We start from the raw sequence: 10,371 nt of genomic DNA on the forward strand, positions 1-10,371 counted from the left end.
CATGTGCAAGAAAGTTGAGAGGGTTACGACAAAAACTGGATGCACTTCGTGTACAAAACGGACAATCTCTTTCAAAGTATCAGGATTTCATCCGGAAACTCGTCTGTTGCAAAGGGATTTCATTTTTAAAACTTATTTGAACTCCTGACTTTTTGTGTGTTGAAAATGCACCATTCAAAGCCACATCATCATTTGTCAATCCTTTCTGACTTCATTTGTTATTTTTCATGCATTTACTAATTATTTTGAGCTATAAGACCCTAAAATTGAAAAGCATTTCAAATGAACTCTGAAAAGGTTGAAAGTTGGCATGATATCATCATTTCATCCACATAGCATGCGCAAGAAAGTTGAGAGGGTTACGGCATAAACTGGAGGCACTTCGTGTACAAAGCGGACAATCTCTTTCAAAGTATCAGGATTTCATCCGGAAACTCGTCTGTTACAAAGGGATTTCATTTTTAAAACTTATTTGAACTCCTGACTTTTTGTGTGTTCAAAATGCACCATTCAAAGCCACATCATCATTTGTCAATCCTTTCTGACTTCATTTGTTATTTTTCATGCATTTACTAATTATTTTGAGCTATAAGACCCTAAAATTGAAAAGCATTTCAAATGAACTCTGAAAAGGTTGAAATTTGGCATGATATCATCATTTCATCCACATAGCATGTGCAAGAAAGTTGAGAGGGTTACGACAAAAACTGGATGCACTTCGTGTACAAAACGGACAATCTCTTTCAAAGTATCAGGATTTCATCCGGAAACTCGTCTGTTGCAAAGGATTTCATTTTTTAAAACTTATTTGAACTCCTGACTTTTTGTGTGTTGAAAATGCACCATTCAAAGCCACATCATCATTTGTCAATCCTTTCTGACTTCATTTGTTATTTTTCATGCATTTACTAATTATTTTGAGCTATAAGACCCTAAAATTGAAAAGCATTTCAAATGAACTCTGAAAAGGTGAAAGTTGGCATGATATCATCATTTCATCCACATAGCATGCGCAAGAAAGTTGAGAGGGTTACGGCATAAACTGGATGCACTTCGTGTACAAAGCGGACAATCTCTTTCAAAGTATCAGGATTTCATCCGGAAACTCGTCTGTTACAAAGGATTTCATTTTTTAAACTTATTTGAACTCCTACTTTTTGTGTGTTCAAAATGCACCATTCAAAGCCACATCATCATTTGTCATTCTTTGTGACTTCATTTGTTATTTTTCATGCATTTACTAATTATTTTGAGCTATAAGACCCTAAAATTGAAAACATTTCAAATGAACTCTGAAAAGGTTGAAAGTTGGCATGATATCATCATTTCATCCACATAGCATGTGCAAGAAAGTTGAGAGGGTTACGGCAAAAACTGGATGCACTTCGTGTACAAAACGGACAATCTCTTTCAAAGTAATCAGGATTTCATCCGAAACTCGTCTGTTACAAAGGGATTTCATTTTTTAAAACTTATTTGAACTCCTGACTTTTTGTTTGTTCAAAATGCACCATTCAAAGCCACATCATCATTTGTCAATCCATTCTGACTTCATTTGTTATTTTTCATGCATTTACTAATTATTTTGAGCTATAAGACCCTAAAATTGAAAACATTTCAAATGAACTCTGAAAAGGTTGAAAGTTGGCATGATATCATCATTTCATCACATAGCATGTGCAAGAAAGTTAAGAGGGTTACGGCATAAACTGGATGCACTTCGTGTACAAAACGGACAATCTCTTTCAAAGTATCAGGATTTCATCCGAAACTCGTCTCTTAGAAAGGGATTTCATTTTTTAAAACTTATTTGAACTCCTGACTTTTTGTGTGTTCAAAATGCACCATTCAAAGCCTCATCATCATTTGTCAATCCTTTCTGACTTCATTTGTTATTTTTCATGCATTTACTAATTATTTTGAGCTATAAGACCCTAAAATTGAAAAGCATTTCAAATGAACTCTGGAAAGGGTGAAAGTTGGCCTGATATCATCATTTCATCACATAGCATGTGCAAAAAGTTGAGAGGGTTACGGCATAAACTGGATGCACTTCGTGTACAAAACGGACAATCTCTTTCAAAGTATCAGGATTTCATCCGGAAACTCGTCTGTAACAAAGGGATTTCATTTTTTAAAACTTATTTGAACTCCTGACCTTTTGTGTGTTCAAAATGCACCATTCAAAGCCACATCATCATTGTCAATCCTTTGTGACTTCATTGTTATTTTTCATGCATTTACTAATTATTTTGAGCTATAAGACCCTAAAATTGAAAAACATTTCAAATGAACTCTGAAAAGGTTGAAAGTTGGCATGATATCATCATTTCATCCACATAGCATGTGCAAGAAAGTTGAGAGGGTTACGGCAAAAACTGATGCACTTCGTGTACAAAACGGACAATCTCTTTCAAATATCAGGATTTCATCCGGAACTCGTCTGTTACAAAGGGATTTCATTTTTTAAAACTTATTGAACTCCTGACTTTTTGTGTGTTCAAAATGCACCATTCAAAGCTACATCATCATTTGTCAATCCTTTCTGACTTCATTTGTTATTTTTCATGCATTTACTAATTATTTTGAGCTATAAGACCCTAAATTGAAAAGCATTTCAAATGAACTCTGAAAAGGTTGAAGCTGGCATGATATCATCATTTCATCCACATAGCATGTGCAAGAAAGTTGAGAGGGTTACGGCATAAACTGGATGCACTTCGTGTACAAAAAGGACAATCTCTTTCAAAGTATCAGGATTTCATCCGGAAACTCGTCTGTTACAAAGGATTTCATTTTTAAAACTTATTTGAACTCCTGACTTTTTGTGTGTTCAAAATGCACCATTCAAAGCCACATCATCATTTGTCAATCCTTTCTGACTTCATTTGTTATTTTTCGTGCATTTACTAATTATTTTGAGCGATAAGACCCTAAAATTGAAAAGCATTTCAAATGAACTCTGAAAAGGTTGAAAGTTGGCATGATATCATCATTTCATCCACATAGCATGTGCAAGAAACTTGAGAGGGTTACGGCATAAACTGGATGCACCTTCGTGTACAAAACGGACAATCTCTTTTTAAAGTATCAGGATTTCATCCGGAAACTCGTCTGTTACAAAGGGATTTCATTTTTAAAAACTTATTTGAACTCCTGACCTTTTTGTGTGTTCAAAATGCACCATTCAAAGCCACATCATCATTTTTCAATCCTTTCTGACTTCATTTGTTATTTTTCATGCATTTACTAATTATTTTGAGCTATATGACCCTAAATTGAAAAGCATTTCAAATGAACTCTGAAAAGGTTGAAAGCTGGCATGATATCATCATTTCATCCACATAGCATGTGCAAGAAAGTTGAGAGGGTTACGGCATAAACTGGATGCACTTCGTGTACAAAACGGACAATCTCTTTCAAAGTATCAGGATTTCATCGGAAACTCGTCTGTTACAAAGGGATTTCATTTTTTAAAACTTATTTGAACTCCTGACTTTTGTGTGTTCAAAATGCACCATTCAAAGCCACATCATCATTTGTCAATCCTTTCTGACTTCATTTGTTATTTTTCATGCATTACTAATTATTTGAGCTATAAGACCCTAAAATTGAAAAGCATTTCAAATGAACTCTAAAAAGGTTGAAAGTGGCATGATATCATCATTTCATCCACATAGCATGTGCAAGAAAGTTGAGAGGGTTACGGCATAAACAGGATGCACTTCGTGTACCAAACGGACAATCTCTTTCAAAGTATCAGGATTTCATCCGGAAACTCGTCTGTTACAAAGGGATTTCATTTTTTAAAACTTATTTGAACTCCTGACTTTTTGTGTGTTGAAAATGCACCATTCAAAGCCACATCATCATTTGTCAATCCTTTCTGACTTCATTTGTTATTTTTCATGCATTTACTAATTATTTTGAGTGATAAGACCCTAAAATTGAAAAGCATTTCAAATGAACTCTGAAAAGGTTGAAAGTTGGCATGATATCATCATTTCATCCACATAGCATGTGCAAGAAAGTTGAGAGGGTTACGGCATAAACTGGATGCACTTCGGGTACAAAACGGACAATCTCTTTCAAAGTATCAGGATTTCATCCGGAAACTCGTCTGTTACAAAGGGATTTCATTTTTAAAAACGTATTTGAACTCCTGACTTTTTGTGTGTCCAAAATGCACCATTCAAAGCCACATCATCATTTTTCAATCCTTTCTGACTTCATTTGTTATTTTTCATGCATTTACTAATTATTTTGAGCTATAAGACCCTAAAATTGAAAAGCATTTCAAATGAACTCTGAAAAGGTTGAAAGCTGGCATGATATCATCATTTCATCCACATAGCATGTGCAAGAAAGTTGAGAGGGTTACGGCATAAACTGTATGCACTTCGTGTACAAAAAGGACAATCTCTTTCAAAGTATCAGGATTTCATCCGGAAACTCGTCTGTTACAAAGGGATTTCATTTTTTAAAACTTATTTGAACTCCTGACTTTTTGTGTGTTCAAAATGCACCATTCATAGCCACATCATCATTTGTCAATCCTTTCTGACTTCATTTGTTATTTTTCATGCATTTACTAATTATTTTGAGCTATAAGACCCTAAAATTGAAAAGCATTTCAAATGAACTCTGAAAAGGTTGAAAGTTGGCATGATATCATCATTTCATCCACATAGCATGTGCAAGAAAGTTGAGAGGGTTACGGCATAAACAGGATGCACTTCGTGTACAAAAAGGACAATCTCTTTCAAAGTATCAGGATTTCATCCGGAAACTCGTCTGTTACAAAGGGATTTCATTTTTTGAAACTTATTTGAACTCCTGACTTTTTGTGTGTTCAAAATGCACCATTCAAAGCCTCATCATCATTTGTCAATCCTTTCTGACTTCATTTGTTATTTTTCATGCATTTACTAATTATTTTGAGCTATAAGACCCTAAAATTGAAAAGCATTTCAAATGAACTCTGGAAAGGTTGAAAGTTGGCCTGATATCATCATTTCATCCACATAGCATGTGCAAGAAAGTTGAGAGGGTTACGGCATAAACTGGATGCACTTCGTGTACAAAACGGACAATCTCTTTCAAAGTATCAGGATTTCATCCGGAAACTCGTCTGTTACAAAGGGATTTCATTTTTTAAAACTTATTTGAACTCCTGACTTTTTGTGTGTTCAAAATGCACCATTCAAAGCCACATCATCATTTGTCAATCCTTTCTGACTTCATTTGTTATTTTTCATGCATTTACTAATTATTTTGAGCTATAAGACCCTAAAATTGAAAAACATTTCAAATGAACTCTGAAAAGGTTGAAAGTTGGCATGATATCTTCATTTCATCCACATAGCATGTGCAAGAAAGTTGAGAGGGTTACGGCAAAAACTGGATGCACTTCGTGTACAAAACGGACAATCTCTTTCAAAGTATCAGGATTTCATCCGGAAACTCGTCTGTTACAAAGGGATTTCATTTTTTAAAACTTATTTGAACTCCTGACTTTTTGTGTGTTCAAAATGCACCATTCAAAGCCACATCATCATTTGTTAATCCTTTCTGAATTCATTTGTTATTTTTCATGCATTTACTAATTATTTTGAGCTATAAGACCCTAAAATTGAAAAGCATTTCAAATGAACTCTGAAAAGGTTGAAAGTTGGCATGATATCATCATTTCATCCACATAGCATGTGCAAGAAAGTTGAGAGGGTTACGGCATAAACAGGATGCACTTCGTGTACAAAACGGACAATCTCTTTCAAAGTATCAGGATTTCATCCGGAAACTCGTCTGTTACAAAGGGATTTCATTTTTTTAAACTTATTTGAACTACTGACTTTTTGTGTGTTGAAAATGCACCATTCAAAGCCACATCATCATTTGTCAATCCTTTCTGACTTCATTTGTTATTTTTCATGCATTTACTAATTATTTTGAGCGATAAGACCCTAAAATTGAAAAGCATTTCAAATGAACTCTGAAAAGGTTGAAAGTTGGCATGATATCATCATTTCATCCACATAGCATGTGCAAGAAAGTTGAGAGGGTTACGGCATAAACTGGATGCACTTCATGTACAAAACGGACAATCTCTTTCAAAGTATCAGGATTTCATCCGGAAACTCGTCTGTTACAAAGGGATTTCATTTTTAAGAACTTATTTGAACTCCTGACTTTTTGTGTGTCCAAAATGCACCATTCAAAGCCACATCATCATTTTTCAATCCTTTCTGACTTCATTTGTTATTTTTCATGCATTTACTAATTATTTTGAGCTATAAGACCCTAAAATTGAAAAGCATTTCAAATGAACTCTGAAAAGGTTGAAAGCTGGCATGATATCATCATTTCATCCACATAGCATGTGCAAGAAAGTTGAGAGGGTTACGGCATAAACTGGATGCACTTCGTGTACAAAAAGGACAATCTCTTTCAAAGTATCAGGATTTCATCCGGAAACTCGTCTGTTACAAAGGGATTTCATTTTTTAAAACTTATTTGAACTCCTGACTTTTTGTGTGTTCAAAATGCACCATTCAAAGCCACATCATCATTTGTCAATCCTTTCTGACTTCATTTGTTATTTTTCATGCATTTACTAATTATTTTGAGCTATAAGACCCTAAAAATGAAAAGCATTTCAAATGAACTCTGAAAAGGTTGAAAGTTGGCATGATATCATCATTTCATCCACATAGCATGTGCAAGAAAGTTGAGAGGGTTACGGCATAAACAGGATGCACTTCGTGTACAAAACGGACAATCTCTTTCAAAGTATCAGGATTTCATCCGGAAACTCGTCTGTTACAAAGGGATTTCATTTTTTAAAACTTATTTGAACTCCTGACTTTTTGTGTGTTCAAAATGCACCATTCAAAGCCACATCATCATTTGTCAATCCTTTCGACTTCATTTGTTATTTTTCATGCATTTACTAATTATTTTGAGCTATAAGACCCTAAAATTGAAAAGCATTTCAAATGAACTCGGAAAAGGTTGAAAGTTGGCATGATATCATCATTTCATCCACATAGCATGTGCAAGAAAGTTGAGAGGGTTACGGCATAAACTGGATGCACTTCGTGTACAAAACGGACAATCTCTTTCAAAGTATCAGGATTTCATCAGGAAACTTGTCTGTTACAAAGGGATTTCATTTTTTAAAACTTATTTGAACTCCTGACTTTTTGTGTGTCCAAAATGCACCATTCAAAGCCACATCATCATTTGTCAATCCTTTCTGACTTCATTTGTTATTTTTCATGCATTTACTAATTATTTTGAGCTATAAGACCCTAAAATTGAAAAGCATTTCAAATGAACTCTGAAAAGGTTGAAAGTTGGCATGATATCATCATTTCATCCACATAGCATGTGTAAGAAAGTTGAGAGGGTTACGGCAAAAACTGATGCACTTCGTGTACAAAACGGACAATCTCTTTCAAAGTATCAGGATTTCATCCGGAAACTCGTCTGTTACAAAGGGATTTCATTTTTTAAAACTTATTTGAACTCCTGACTTTTTGTGTGTTCAAAATGCACCATTCAAAGCCACATCATCATTTTTCAATCCTTTCTGACTTCATTTGTTATTTTTCATGCATTTACTAATTATTTTGAGCTATAAGACCCTAAAATTGAAAAGCATTTCAAATGAACTCTGAAAAGGTTGAAAGTTGGCCTGATATCATCATTTCATCCACATAGCATGTGCAAGAAAGTTGAGAGGGTTACGGCAAAAACTGGATGCACTTCGTGTACAAAACGGACAATCTCTTTCAAAGTATCAGGATTTAATCCGGAAACTCGTCTGTTACAAAGGGATTTCATTTTTTAAAACTTATTTGAACTCCTGACTTTTTGTGTGTTCAAAACGCACCATTCAAAGCCACATCATCATTTGTCAATCCTTTCTGACTTCATTTGTTATTTTTCATGCATTTACTAATTATTTTGAGCTATAAGACCCTAAAATTGAAAAGCATTTCAAATGAACTCTGAAAAGGTTGAAAGTTGGCATGATATCATCATTTCATCCACATAGCATGTGCAAGAAAGTTGAGAGGGTTACGGAAAAAACTGGATGCACTTCGTGTACAAAACGGACAATCTCTTTCAAAGTATCAGGATTTCATCTCGAAACTCGTCTGTTACAAAGGGATTTCATTTTTTAAAACTTATTTGAACTCCTGACTTTTTGTGTGTTGAAAATGCACCATTCAAAGCCACATCATCATTTGTCAATCCTTTCTGACTTCATTTGTTATTTTTCATGCATTTACTAATTATTTTGAGCTATAAGACCCTAAAATTGAAAAGCATTTCAAATGAACTCTGAAAAGGTTGAAAGTTGGCATGATATCATCATTTCATCCACATAGCATGTGCAAGAAAGTTGAGAGGGTTACGGCGAAAACTGGATGCACTTCGTGTACAAAACGGACAATCTCTTTCAAAGTATCAGGATTTCATCCGGAAACTCGTCTGTTACAAAGGGATTTCATTTTTTAAAACTTATTTGAACTCCTGACTTTTTGTGTGTTCAAAATGCACCATTCAAAGCCACATCATCATTTGACAATCCTTTCTGACTTCATTTGTTATTTTTCATGCATTTACTAATTATTTTGAGCTATAAGACCCTAAAATTGAAAAGCATTTCAAATGAACTCTGAAAAGGTTGAAATTTGGCATGATATCATCATTTCATCCACATAGCATGTGCAAGAAAGTTGAGAGGGTTACGGCAAAAACTGGATGCACTTCGTGTACAAACCGGACAATCTCTTTCAAAGTATCAGGATTTCATCCGGAAACTCGTCTGTTACAAAGGGATTTCATATTTTAAAACTTATTTGAACTCCTGACTTTTTGTGTGTTCAAAATGCACCATTCAAAGCCACATCATCATTTGTCAATCCTTTCTGACTTCATTTGTTATTTTTCATGCATTTACTAATTATTTTGAGCTATAAGACCCTAAAATTGAAAAGCATTTCAAATGAACTCTGAAAAGGTTGAAAGTTGGCATGATATCATCATTTCATCCACATAGCATGTGCAAGAAAGTTGAGAGGGTTACGGCAAAAACTGGATGCACTTCGTGTACAAAACGGACAATCTCTTTCAAAGTATCAGGATTTCATCCGGAAACTCGTCTGTTACAAAGGGATTTCATTTTTTAAAACTTATTTGAACTCCTGACTTTTTGTGTGTTGAAAATGCACCATTCAAAGCCACATCATCATTTGTCAATCCTTTCTGACTTCATTTGTTATTTTTCATGCATTTACTAATTATTTTGAGCTATAAGACCCTAAAATTGAAAAGCATTTCAAATGAACTCTGAAAAGGTTGAAAGTTGGCATGATATCATCATTTCATCCACATAGCATGTGCAAGAAAGTTGAGAGGGTTACGACAAAAACTGGATGCACTTCGTGTACAAAACGGACAATCTCTTTCAAAGTATCAGGAGTTCATCTCGAAACTCGTCTGTTACAAAGGGATTTCATTTTTAAAACTTATTTGAACTCCTGACTTTTTGTGTGTTGAAAATGCACCATTCAAAGCCACATCATCATTTGTCAATCCTTTCTGACTTCATTTGTTATTTTTCATGCATTTACTAATTATTTTGAGCTATAAGACCCTAAAATTGAAAAGCATTTCAAATGAACTCTGAAAGGTTGAAAGTTGGCATGATATCATCATTTCATCCACATAGCATGTGCAAGAAAGTTGAGAGGGTTACGGCAAAAACTGGATGCACTTCGTGTACAAAACGGACAATCTCTTTCAAAGTATCAGGATTTCATCCGGAAACTCGTCTGTTACAAAGGGATTTCATTTTTTAAAACTTATTTGAACTCCTGACTTTTTGTGTGTTCAAAATGCACCATTCAAAGCCACATCATCATTTGTCAATCCTTTCTGACTTCATTTGTTATTTTTCATGCATTTACTAATTATTTTGAGCTATAAGACCCTAAAATTGAAAAACATTTTAAATGAACTCTGAAAAGGTTGAAAGTTGGCATGATATCATCATTTCATCCACATAGCATGTGCAATAAAGTTGAGAGGGTTACGGCATAAACTGGATGCACTTCGTGCACAAAACGGACAATCTCTTTCAAAGTATCAGGATTTCATCCGGAAACTCGTCTGTTACAAAGGGATTTCATTTTTTAAAACTTATTTGAACTCCTGACTTTTTGTGTGTTCAAAATGCACCATTCAAAGCCTGGTCATCATTTGTCAATCCTTTCTGACTTCATTTGTTATTTTTCATGCATTTACTAATTATTTTGAGCTATAAGACCCTAAAATTGAAAAGCATTTCAAATGAACTCT

This window comes from Aegilops tauschii, chromosome 5 (assembly GCF_002575655.3).
Source record: "Aegilops tauschii subsp. strangulata cultivar AL8/78 chromosome 5, Aet v6.0, whole genome shotgun sequence".
In the NCBI taxonomy this organism is placed as follows: Eukaryota; Viridiplantae; Streptophyta; class Magnoliopsida; order Poales; family Poaceae; genus Aegilops; species Aegilops tauschii.